Here is a 13,702-nt window from a genome sequence, read left to right as displayed (position 1 = left end):
TCAGGGGATTGGGTGGTAATTTGTTGTTTTGTCGCACAATTACAGGCGGATGCTGGTACCCAGAACAATCACATGGATCAGCTAGACAGACCGCAACCGGATATTGATGAGTCACGAAGAGTAATGGAACCACTTTATCCTACAATTTTTCGAGAGTGCGACGCTGAATAAGATTCACACAATGAATATGACGATCAAACTAAACCAACCTGGATAGCTAAGTGCTTTAACGCGGCGCTTCCGGGAAGTGGAGGTGCGCCGGACCCGCGTAGAATGCGCCCGACTGATTAACTACATCTACATATCTACACCAAGCAGTGTTGGACGAGGGCACAATTCGCGCCAAAGTCATACTTCTCCCCCCCCCCCCCCCTTTCTGTTCCACTCGCGGATCGCGCGAGGGGAAAATGACTGAACGCCTCAGTACGAGCTCTGATTTCCTTTATCTTTGAATGGTGATCATTGCGCGATTTGAAAGTTAGTGGTAATAATATATACTCTACGTCATCGGTGAAGATCGTATTTCGGAATTTAGTGAGCAGCCCCTTCCGTTTAGCGCGTCGTCTATCTGCTGGTGTGTCCCACTTCAAACTTTCTATGAGATTTGTAGCGCTCTCGCGATGGCTAACCGTACCAGTCACGAATCTTGCCGCTCTTCTTTGGACCTTCTCAGTCTCTTGAATCAGACCTAACTGGTAAGGGTCCCATACAGACGAACAATACTGTAAGACTGGAATAACTATTTTAAGCTATTCTCTTCGTTGAAGGACTGCATCGCTTCAGGATTCTACCAATAAACCGCAGTCTAGAGTTTGCCTTACCCGTTACTTGTGTAATCTGATCATTCCATTTGAGATCATTTCGAATAGTCACACCCATATACTTGACGGATGTTACCGCTTCCTAAGACTGGGAATTTATTTTGTACTCCAACATTAATGGGGATTTTTGCCTTGTTATACGCAGTAGGTTACACTTACTAATATTGAGAGATAACTGCCAGTAAGCATTTATTTTCTGCAAATCCTCATTGATTTGTTCACAACTTTCGTGTGATACTACTTTCCTGTAGACTTCTACATCATCGGCAAACAGTCTAATGCCGCTGTCAATACCATCAACCAGATCGTTTACGTAAATCGTAAAAAGCAGCGGACTTATTACGCTGCCCTGGCGCACACCTGAAGTTACGCTTGTTTCTGTTGAAGTCACCCCGTTCAGGACGACATACTGCTCCCTGTCTGTTAGAAAACTTTCTATCCAACCGCATATGTCATCGGATAGACCGTAAGTGCGCACTTTCTGGAGCAAGGGATAGGGCGGAACTGAGTCGAACGCCTTTCGAAAGTCGAGGAATATGGCATCAACCTGGGAGCCGGTATCTACAGCCTGTTGTATATCATGCACAAAGAGGGACAGCTATGTCTCGCAAGACCGCTGTTTCCTAAAACCGTGCTGGTTTCTGCAGATGAGCTTCTCAGAGTCCAGAAAGGTCATTAGGTCTGAACACAAAATATGTTCCATGATTCTAGAACAAATCGATGTCAGTGAAATTGGCCGGTAATTATGTGCATCCGATTTTCCACCATTTTTACAGATTTCTATGACCTGAGCCTTCTTCCAGTCTCGTGGAACTTTCTGCTGTTCCAATGATGTCTGACAGATGATGGATAAGAATGGTGCTATATTTTTAGCATAGTCAAAATATAATTTTACGGGGATACCGTCTGGGCGAGATGCCTTCCTGGCGTCTAAGGAACTTAACTGTTTTACAATCCCAGATACACTAAACACTATGTCAGCCATCCTTGCGTTTGTTCGATAGTTGAAAGGGGGAATGGTGCTGCAGTACTCTACCGTAAACGAGTTTTTGAAAGCTAGGTTTAGAATTTCAGCCTTCTCTATATCATCATCAATTACCGGTGCTGTCAGCAAGAGAAGATATTGAATTATTTGAAGCGTTCATAGATTTTAGGTACGACCAAAATTTTTTGGGGTTATTTTTAGAATCTGCAGATAAAATATTGCTTTCAAATTCGTTAAAAGAATCTCTCATTGTCCTTCTGACAGCTGCTTTCATTTCACATCATTTCTGTTTGTCAGCGGGGCAGTGACTACGTTTAAAACGACTGTGCAAAATTCTCTGCTTTCTCCGCAACTTCCTAACGACGCGGTTAGGTGTGCGGGCCAGCCCGGATGTGGGTTTTTGGCGGTTTCGCACATACCACTAGGTGAGTACTGGGTCGGTACCCAAGTTCTGCCTCAGTTACACGATTTGCAAACATCTGGAGAACTTTCGCTCACTTTCACATGAATAAGGCTTCACGCAGGCATTTGGGGTACACATATTTCATCCGAGAGAGTAACTGGGTGGCGACAGGAAGTGCATCAGTCACACCTTAAATTAACCATGCGAAATCCGTTAATAACCATGCCGGCCCTGCTCTGATTTGGGGACAAAGGCACAAGAAAGGAGAAGACGAAGCAGAAGAATAAGAAGACAGCGATAAAACTGGTCGTACACGTATACAAGTGGGCTACGATCAGGCGAAAGGTTAAGAAGGTGCTTCGATGCCTCCATCGTGCACTTTCCGTCTTTTTGTGCGGTTAGAGTCATGTTTCAAACCGCTTTGTCTCCTGGAGACACCGAGCGAGGTGGCACTGTGGTTAGCACACTAGACTCGTATTCGGGAGGACGACTGTTCAATCCCGCGCCCATCGTCCTGATTTAGGTTTTCCGTGATATCCCTGCATCGCTTCCAGCAAATGCTGGGATGGTTCCTTTGACAGGGCAAGGACGACCTCCTTTCCCATCCTTCCCTAATCCGATGAGACCCATGACCTCGCTGTTTGGTCTCTTCCTCAAATCAACACAACCAAACCCTCTCCTGGAGACATTTGTTCTCTCCAGGGAAGACCATCAAATAGTGCGGGTTAACGTGTATTTGGGAGGTTGATACGGATTAATGGCTCTGGAAAACGTGCCTATTACCCCAACGGTAACGTTGTTATCTCCCTGTTAACATTTCTCAACAACGGTTGCGAAAAGTTAATTCTCTAATTTTATTGACGTTTCTCTGATGTTTCTTATCGACATTCATCCACGCTCTCTACGAAGCAGAAAGTGTGTGCCCCCAGAGGCAACCTGTCAGCGCTGAGCATCAGTCAAGCTTTGTTACTGCATAACAGTCTCCCATATGCTGCAGCGAAAGCATCGTCTCAATCGAATTTCAAATCTGATATTAATGGCGCGCCTAGCTCCACATTTTCTTCGGTAGTGGAATTAATCCTTTGACGACTCGTTTGGTCACAGACAACAGTCCACAAACACTACTGATACGAAAGTAACGTATTGCTTTTTCCATGAATATTGATTTTATTCAACACCAATAATACGCGCCCCTGGTAATCGTAAACAAAACGCATCCAGGAAATTGTCTATCACCTTATTCACGTATGGTATCGTACAGATAATGTGAGATGAGCTGTGGCCTTAATTCATTATATTTTTACGTGGCCATTAGGCGCCCTGTAACGTAGCCAGTTGCATAAGAAGGCATACTATGAGGCTTATGCCACATAGTCAAAAAGCTTTGATTTGCTTACATTTGTGACGTCACAAGCTATACCCTTCCCCGTTATTCATACAAGAACCAACAGCGTTACAAATACATAAAAACAGCATCATACACAGGTATTCAAACTTCCTCTGGAAAACTGTTAAATCTGTTAAATCCACAGCGCAAGACCCACAATTCTTCTACTTGCATTTTCTTTGGTGGATCAACAATGAATAATCGTTTTTCCTGTCGATAATATACTGCTATTGAAGAAGTCAGTTTAGTAAAAATTCATACACATACATGTTGTTTCAATAATTTCATCCCACATTCACTTTGTTTCAATTCTTACAATACTTTTCGACATGATACAACATATTAACAAGTTTCACTTTGCTATGTAAATGACATCTGAGAAAATAAAAAAGGTTTGATGTACTATGAGTTTTGTTATTAGAGATAAGAAGGCAGCTCTTATTCACCTCCGCGTGGAGTGGCCGCGTGGTATGGGGCGTCATGCACGGACTGCGCGGCCCCTCCCGCCGGAGGTTCGAGTTCTCCTTTGGGCACGGGTGTGTGTGTTGTTCTTAGCAATAGTTAGTTTAAGTAGTATACGGCTAGGGACCGATGCCTCAGCAGTTTGTTTCCTTAGGAATTTACACACACACACACACACACACACACACAATTCAGTCAGTAATAAAATTATACAAGGTGTGTAAAATCATTCAGCTTAATTTTTTACCTATAATTTAAATCCATATCTGACTCATTTAGTTCTTTCTCCAGGTAGTAATTAGACAAATGCAAAGAGGGTATGTTCTCAAATTCTAACAGATATCTAATTGTGCTCTGATGAATGATCTGTGACTATAACAATCCATCTCTCCCTGCAATTCTTCTAAACTATAGTAACCACCGATTGTAACGTTTCTTAAATTTCCTGCATTACACTAGTGTTATAGCATTCCACATCATCTTGGGTGTACATTGCCAGTTCTTCTCCATCACATTTTTGTGGAGTTCCATACAAAACAATAAGTTTACAATTTTTACAAATGAAATATCATTGAGTGTAGTTATTATCTTAGTTTCAAACTGTGCAAAAGGGTTTCTGTTGCTAGGTGTACAATGTCCAGTCCCCCACATTCAGATACAATGTAGTGAGTTTCAAGTTGGGGATGAGTGTCTATAAACAGATTTTTGTGTTTGTTTTGATATATTACATGCGCTTGGATCCACTGATTTCTGCAAGTATCCCAATATGCACCCACTTGGCACTGGCTCATAGCATTCTGAAGTTGTATCCAGATTTTTTCATGAATGTGTTAAAGATGATATGTAAGCCCTGCCTGCTTATTCTTTTATCAAGGGCCATTTATGTTTTCCTTTTAATGCTGTTGTTTTGACTGTATACTCTAGTTTTTTTTTTTATCGCCTCTATCACTTCCACGTTCAGTTTTCTTTGTGTACAGATAACATATTAACTGCAATTAAAGGAGTAATATCTTTACTAGGGAATGGTTTAAGTCTATTTGATACATTCCAGTCCTACTTTAGCAATATATATATATATATATATATATATATATATATATATATATATATATATATATACATACACGCACACACACACACACACACACACACACACACACACACACACACACACACACACACACACATATATATATATATATATATATATATATATATATATATATATATATATATATATATATTGCTGTCAAGGCAAAATTTTTGCTGGTTAGGTAGAAATTTTACTGTCCAAGTTGAATTTTTGCTGACATAACTGTGAATCAGGTAACCAGTTTCACACAAAATAGGGAATCCTATGGAACTCATTCCCCAACACACTCAGAACTGCTGTGGGATATACATGCAAAAATAAATAATGATTTTGTACAAGAATATTTGTCGTCTTATATTGTGGAGAACAATGTCCTGAATTGAGAATAATAAGTTACTCTAACTTTAATATGGCATTTCTGTATAATAATTACTCTGTCATTGTTGGAAAGTGTGTCTACAATTTTCACATAGTTTACAGGTAAATACTTAAACCTATAGACAGACAGAACACAGTTTCAATCTTTTCTCAGTCTTTATTGTGTGGAAGGTTTCCATGTACACCAATCAACTTGTATGTAATCTTGTTACCCCAGCAGATAAACTGCAGAACACTGTTAAACACAACACAACAACTATCCAACAGTTTACACCACATATAAGCAACTAGGACAGAGTACGGTAGGGCACCTTGCAAATACTGCTTGTAGGTGCTTAATATACTTACAGAGCATGCCACCTGGTCAAACACAGTATCCATTTTGTAGTTGCCAATTGAAGCTTCCAGTCTGGTAATACCATGTCCTTTACCCAAAGAAGAAGTATATCTCATAAACACATATCAAGACTCTTTATAAAATCGACTTATGGTTAACAATATCTTTGTTTACTCCTGGACTTGTTATTCGACATACAAATTTGTTATATATTTTTACTCTGATATTGGAGATTATTCACATTAAACTGTCTATTCGAACTGTCTTATCATTGTTCGCAGTCACAATGCTTTTTTCTTTGGTAGTCTTCTTCCACACAAAGGCCTGGGTTGATGTTGAATAGTCACACATCTTTATTTCGTTAAGAATTCCAGAATCCTGAGTTATATCCAGGTCCATAAGGTAATAGTCGTCTAAACAGAGCGGCTACGGCATTCCAGAAAACGGATCCATTGGAGGATCCAATTGCTGTCAACAAATTTCACTTTTATGGCATAGCCACAGAATTTTAATATTTGCTCAAAATTGTTACCAGTGATTCCTTACCAGTTTTTTTTAAGATTACAGACGCTTTTTTCTCTAAATATTCTTGGCAGTCCGCTTGAGCACAAATTTTAACCTCCATTATATTGCTACAAAATGACTGGGTAATACGCATAGGTGTATTTAAATTCTTTTTGCTAAGGAGTGTACTGTTTTTGGTATCATTTATGTTATCAATATCAGTCAGAAGATTGTCCAGATTCCCCAAAAAAGCCTCAAACTAAAGTATTCATTGGTTGGTTCTGTCTTCCTAACATCTGAGTGATATCAAACATTTTGGAAGCCATGCTAATACTTTCTGCTACGACAGAACACTGATCAGTTGAAACTATCAGGGTTTCTTATAAAGACAGCACTTTTGCTGTCAAGGCAAAATTTTTGCTGGTGAGGTAGAAATTTTACTGTCCAAGTTGAATTTTTGCTGACATAACTGTGAATCAGGTAACCAGTTTCACACAAAATAGGGAATCCTATGGAACTCATTCCCCAACACACTCAGAACTGCTGTGGGATATACATGCAAAAATAAATAATGATTTTGTACAAGAATATTTGTCGTCTTATTCGTTACCCTTTAAAAAATCCTATTAAAAGTCAACTATTTACAGTAATCAACATGTGTTCCTGAATAATGATCTTGCAAAGTAGTTCAAAATAGGTAGTCCAGTAACCTTGAACTATAGCCAAAACAGGTAGCCTAAAACATTGCAACTCCCGTTCGTTCCTAATACGAAAAATGAAAAACGTGGAATATTAATGCATTGAACAAATAAACTCTGAATGTCCCATGCCATAGCTAGAATCTCAATACTACAGTATGCTGAATGATACAAGTAAATTTTTCCAGTCAAATAAGAGTGCATCTAACTTTCTTTGGAATCACATTACACCTAGAGTATTTCTGCGTGTGAGAAAAATGTAGACACATTGAATGTGAAAAGTGTGCTATTTGAACCATGAATATTCTATGTAGTCAATACACAGCCATCAAGTGTGCATCTAACATTCTTTAGAATCCAATCTTTTTTCAAAATAAATTTTATGTCTCGAGTACTTTTTTTGGAGATTTTTTCCTTCCTCATTCCCTCTGTAATATACTGTAAAGAAATGATGAGATTTTCTGATAAGTTTAAGCAGTGCTCTGTCTGACATATGCAGAGAAACATGAGAAATACTGGTGGTGAAGTAGTACAGTATTTTGATACAAATATTCGTGGGGCACTAAAAAAAAAAAGAGATGAAATTTAGTGGTGAGGCATATGTAGGGTAGGATTTACTGGAAAGATAGTACAGTATATGACAGAAACATTAAGTATGAAAACAGAGAGAATATTGTGTACCGTGTGTGTGTGTGTGTGTGTGTGTGTGTGTGTGTGTGTGTGTGTGTGTGTGTGTATGTACGTGATTTTCGTGAATAGAACTGTGGATACTTTTGAACATGATCACCTTTTGACAGACATACATATGCTGCTAAGAGACTGATTGTAAAAAAATCTCGAATTTTTAAATTTACCACCATCCACTATCTTTACCTTTTTTGGATTTACACTATCTGCCTTCTTTAATTTTTAAATTTACTGCCATTGAACATCACCAAATATTAAACTTACCACCATCCACTATTTTACTGCTTAAGTTTACCCATCATCCTGATGACATCATGCATTCTAAATCATTGACTTCACGTGACGACTGCAGGGTTCAAGGTCATTGGTGATGCCGTGTGTGCACATGACAGCCATGTGATGAGTTGAAGATGCTCATGATTACGTGAGGACTTTGAAAGTCAAATGAAGGTTAAAGTGTTCCAAAAGCCCCATAGAATTTCTAGTAACGTACATAATGATTTGATATTTATACAATAAGTTTTCATTACAGTGCTTTACCTCCTGTGCGTCTGTTTACAAGTGAGAAGTCTTAATAAGTTATGTTAAAGAGGTTTTACGTGAATTAATGATTTTATTGGTGCAATACAACATTATATGAAACATATATTTCGCAAAAGGACTTTTTTCTGTCTGGGAACGACGCAATTTTCTCTGCAGCAGCATTGGACGCTTACGCGACAACCAGCTGATGGCAAAAAGATCTCTCTGATCAGCGCAGCAGATCTCTGACTCTACTGTGAATTAGAAACATCAGCTGTAAAAGCAAAATAAATGAGAGGCTTTATAAAGTATACATGTGCATTTGTAGCTATGCCGACAGTAAATTATGTTGCATTGAATTTTCCCTGTGCAATAATGATATATCCTATAGAAATGAAGCTATTTTATGTCCTCAAAGATAATACCCCACGAAGCACACGTTCTTAAATGAAATACCAAAAAAGGCAAAGATAATATTTTTTTTGTGAGCCGCTCAAAGAAATGTATTCTCTAAGAGGAAAGATAGCCGTATACACGAGAGATACGACGAAATAAAGGGAATCTGATTTACTGTTAATACGATAAACGAACCTAAACCAATGCAGTAAATTATTGTACACACATCAAAAAAAGTTTTGCATGACCCCGGTTCCCAGATCTCCTGAATACAGACGTTGACTGTGGATATTGTATCACAGACCCATTCCCTGTGACTTTTCAGAGATATACCTGCCCAAAGACATAAACAACCGTGCACGAGCAGCGCCTATTAAACGGAGGGGGTCCGACAGCCTATTAGTTCCAGTCATTCCACCAGAAGGAGGTACACGGCTCGTGTTGTATGTAGTTCAACCCTGTCTAGACGGTCCGCATCGTTACTTTGTGCCAGGAAGGGCTCTCAACAAGGGAAGTGTCCAGGTGTCTCGGAGTGAACCAAAGCGATGTTGTTCAGACCTGGAGGAGATACAGGGAGACAGGAACTGTCGGTGACATGCCTCGCTCAGGCCGTCCAAGGGATACTACTGCAGTGGATGACCGCTGCCTACAGATTATGGCTCTGAGGAACCCTGACAGCTACGCCACCATGTTGAAAAATGCTTTTCGTGCAACCACAGGACGTAGTGTTATGACTCAAAATGTGCGCAATAGGCTGCATGATGCCCAACTTCACTCCCGACTTCCGTGGCGAGGTCTATCTTTGCAACGATGACACCATTCAGCGCGGTACAGAAGGGCCCAACAACATGCCGATTGGACCGCTCAGGATAGGCATTACGTTCTCTTCACCGATGAGCATCGCATATGCCTTCAACCACACAATCATCGGAGACGTGTTTAGAGGCATCCCGGTCACGCTGAAGCCCTTAGACACACTGTCCAGCGAGTGCAGCAAGGTGGAGGTTCCCTGTTGTTTTGGGGTGGCATTTTTTGCGGCCGACGTGGTGGTCATGGAAGGAACCGTAACGGCTGTGCGATACGTGAACGTCATCTTCCGACCGATAGTGCAACCATATCGGCAGCATATTGGCGAGGCAGTTGTCTTCATGGACAACAATTCGCGCCACCGTCGTGCACACTTGTGAATGGCTTCCTTCAGGACAACGACATCACTCGACTAGAGTAGCCAGCATGTTCTCCAGACATGAACTCTTTAGAACATGCGTGGGATAGATTGAAAATGGCTGTCTGTGGACGATGTGACCCACCAACCGCTCTGAGGGATCTACGCCGAATCGCAATTGAGGAGTGGGACAGTCTGGACCAATAGTGCCTCGATGAACTTATGGATAGTATGCCACGACGAATACAGGCATGCATCAATGCAAGAGGACGTGCTACTGGGTATTAGAGGTACCAGTGTGTACAGGAATCTGGACCATCACCTCTGGAGGTCTTACTGTATGGTGGTACAACATGCAATGTGTGGTTTTCATGAGGGCTGACTGATGTTTATATTGTCTCTATTCCAATTTTCTGTACAGGTTCCGGAGCTCTCGGAACGGAGGTGATTCCAAACTTTTTTTCATGTGTGTACTACATTCCAGACCCAGACAGTCATTACAGCTTACGCGCTGGTGAAAATTATTGATTTGTAGAAGCCAGGTATAACGCTGCAATTCGTGATAAGTTTTCTGGAGTTTCTCATTAGAGAAGCAATTTATAGAAGTTAGAGATTAACGCGGTGAATACTGATACTCACTCATTGAATGAACCAGTAACCCCCACCCCTCCCAGACTCCTTGAAGCATCGAACGCCAATGTATAAGACCGTTTTAGGAGAAGCTAGTTTTCCACGCATCTCAATGTTTATGATGTCATATTTCCTGAACTATGTGTCGTAAAATGATATAATTTTGCGGGTCCTTTACACCGAGATGACAAGTCATGCGATACCTCCTAATATAGTGTCGGACCTCCTTTGCACGGCGTGGTGCGGCAACTCGACATGGCATGAACTCAACAAGTCTGCAGAAATACTGAGCCACGCTGTCTCTATTGCCGTCCACAATTGCGAAAATGTCACCGGTGCAGGATTTTGTGCAAGAACTAATCTCCAAATTACGTCCCATGAGCGTTCGATGAGATTCATTTCAGGCAATCTGGGTGGCCAGCATCCGTTCTCACTTTCTAAAATGTTCTTCAAACCAATTGTGAACAGCTGTGGCATGACATGACGTGACATGATACGACATTGTTGTTTGGGAACATTAAGTCCATGAATGGGTGCAAATGGTCTCCAAGTAGCCGAACATAGCCATTTTCAGTCGATGATCGGTTCGGTTGGAACAGAGGACCCAGTCCATTCCACGTAAACGCAGCTTACACCATTATGGAGCCATCACCAGCTTGCACAGTGCCTTGTTGACAATTTGCATCCATGGTTTTGTGCCACACTCGAACCCTACTGTCAACTCTTATCAACTGAAATCCGGAGACATCTGACTAGGCCACGGTTGTCTAGGGTGGAACCGATATTGTTACAATCCCTGGACAGAGGTTGCCGGTGGCGTCGTGCTGTTAGCAAAGGCACTCACGTCGGTCGTCTTCTGCCATAGCCCTTAAAGCCAAATTTCGCTGCACTGTCCTAACGGATACATTAGTCGTATGTACCACACTCATTTCCGCGGTTATTTCACGCAGTGTCGCTTGTCTGTTAGTACTGACAACTCTACTTAAATGCCGCTGCTATCGGTCGCTAGATGAAGGCCATCGGCCGCTGCGCTGTTCATATTGAGGGGTAGGGCCTGAAATTTGGTATTCTCGGCACACTCTTCACACTGTGGATCTCGGAACACTCAATTTCTGAACTATTTCTGAAATGGAATGTCCCAAGCGTCTAGCTCCAACCACCATTCCGCGTTCGAAGGCTGCTAATTCCCGTCGTGCGGCCATAATCACGTCGGAAACTTTTTCACATAAATCATCTGAGTACAAATGGCAGCTCCACCAATGCACTGCCCTTTTATACCTTGTGTATGCGATGTTAGCGCCATGTGTATATGTTCTTATCTCTATCCCATGACGTTTCTGACCTCAGTGTAAATGGCATATGTGGATACTGTTTACAAAATTTATTGCGAACAGAGTTCTTAGTAAAGAAGTAATAAATTAAAATATCACGTCTGATGCTAAAATTTTACTGCATGAACAGCGAAAATGTAACAAGCGATCAATTTTTGTCCTTTCATTATCATGTAGTGGCTGTCTGTAAGAAAAGTTTCGAAAAAGTTTAAAATTACTTTTAAAACCTGTTGGAAGTCGCTAAGTGCACTCATTATTAAATACTGGATGAATTTAGCCTGGGTAAATTGCGAGCAGTGAGTTAGGCTGCGCCACGATGTATACACTGTTTCCAACTATAATACTTCACTCATTTCATTAAACATTTAACACAATAGTTTTTAATGGATAGACTGTGAAAGCACTTTAACTTTTTTTAAATTAGGTCAGTAACTGTATGAAATATTGAAAATTAAATTTTTGTTTCCCCTAGATGCCGTTACAGGCAACCCGCAGGCAACCCCTTGTCCCCTGGTTAGCCGTTTTATAATACAGGTGATTGCAGACCTCATCTCCTGGCAGCTGATGACTGAGGATCAGCTGTACTCAAGCCAATGAAATAATGCTGCTGCTGTGATTCTGTTTCGTCCCATCTTGCAGTTTACAAACAAATGTCAATTTCTTGCAAAAATGACATAGATTTTCAACTGTCGAGAAAGATTCGTGACAGGAGTGGGTGGAGGCATTCCCACTTTGATTATAACTTTACGGAGTCTGGGCTTCCGACTGACGCAACTGAAACACCCGGAGAATAGGTGAATTAGATCTGCAAATTTTGAACGCTCAACATCACATTATGCAGACGTCAATATTTAGATTTTGTACAGATGATTTGGATGCCAATATCAACCTACGAGTACACACTGCACACACCCCACCTGAGAAAAAGCCGCAATGTGTAAATCGACTATGTCAATATACAATGGAAAGAAGAAAGCTTAAGGGCTTAATGTCCCATCGGCTACAAGATCATTAGAGATGAAGCACAGTCTTCCCTTTTCAAGAGAGTCATCTTGATATTTGCCAGTAATTTAGGTACAAATGGTTCAAATGGCTCTGAGCACTATGGGTCTTAACATCTATGGTCATCAGTCCCCTAGAACTTAGAACTACTTAAACCTAATCAACCTAAGGACATCACACAACACCCAGTCATCACGAGGCAGAGAAAATCCCTCACCCCGCCGGGAATCGAACCCGGGAACCCGGGCGCGGGAAGCAAGAACGCTACCGCACGACCACGAGCTGCGGACAGTAATTTAGGGGAACGAACAAAAACGTGAATGTGGATAAGAGGACAGAAATTTGAACTGCCGTCCTCCGAATACGGGCACAATTCTAACACTAAACCCTCCCCCCCCCCCCTCTGCACCACAACTTTCTCGTCGCCACCTGCTAAGACGTGTTCATCGACGTGCGTCCATGAAAGACCTCAAATAGACAGGGAGACATTGCATAATTAACAGTCAACCTAATTACAGATTCTTGACCGTTTTATAATTAACAATCCACGAGTTTATTTATTTATTTTATCGTATGGTTAGGGCATTCCGTCGGGCAGACCGTTCACCGGGTGTCGGTCTTTCAATTTGACGCCACTTCGGCGACCTGCAGTCGATGAGGATGATAGGATGATGATGGGAAAAGCACAACACCCAGTCCCTGGGCTGAGAAAATTCCCTGATCTAGCCGGTAATCGAACCCGGGTCCAGAGGACTGACAATCCGTCACTCTGACCATTCAGCTACCGGAGACGGGGAATCCACGAATAAATTCACCTTTCGACTATCAGTTTTACACTGACGGAAAAATTAATGTAGAGTAATGTAATTTCGGGAATCTATTTGTTTAGGTAATAAGTTTA

At 41.3% G+C, this 13,702-nt stretch overlaps 1 protein-coding gene across 1 annotated transcript in view; it reads right to left on the bottom strand.

Annotated features, from left to right (window-relative positions):
• LOC126095461 (leucine-rich repeat-containing G-protein coupled receptor 5-like) overlaps positions 1-13,702 on the bottom strand; it is a 1,115,085-nt gene that overhangs the window by 368,861 nt on the left and 732,522 nt on the right. The gene's annotated exons all lie outside the window — the stretch shown is intronic.

This window comes from Schistocerca cancellata, chromosome 8 (assembly GCF_023864275.1).
Source record: "Schistocerca cancellata isolate TAMUIC-IGC-003103 chromosome 8, iqSchCanc2.1, whole genome shotgun sequence".
Classification (NCBI taxonomy): domain Eukaryota; kingdom Metazoa; phylum Arthropoda; class Insecta; order Orthoptera; family Acrididae; genus Schistocerca; species Schistocerca cancellata.
The sequence above is the reverse complement of the archived record's forward strand: the minus strand, read 5'-3'. Positions and strand labels throughout refer to the sequence as shown.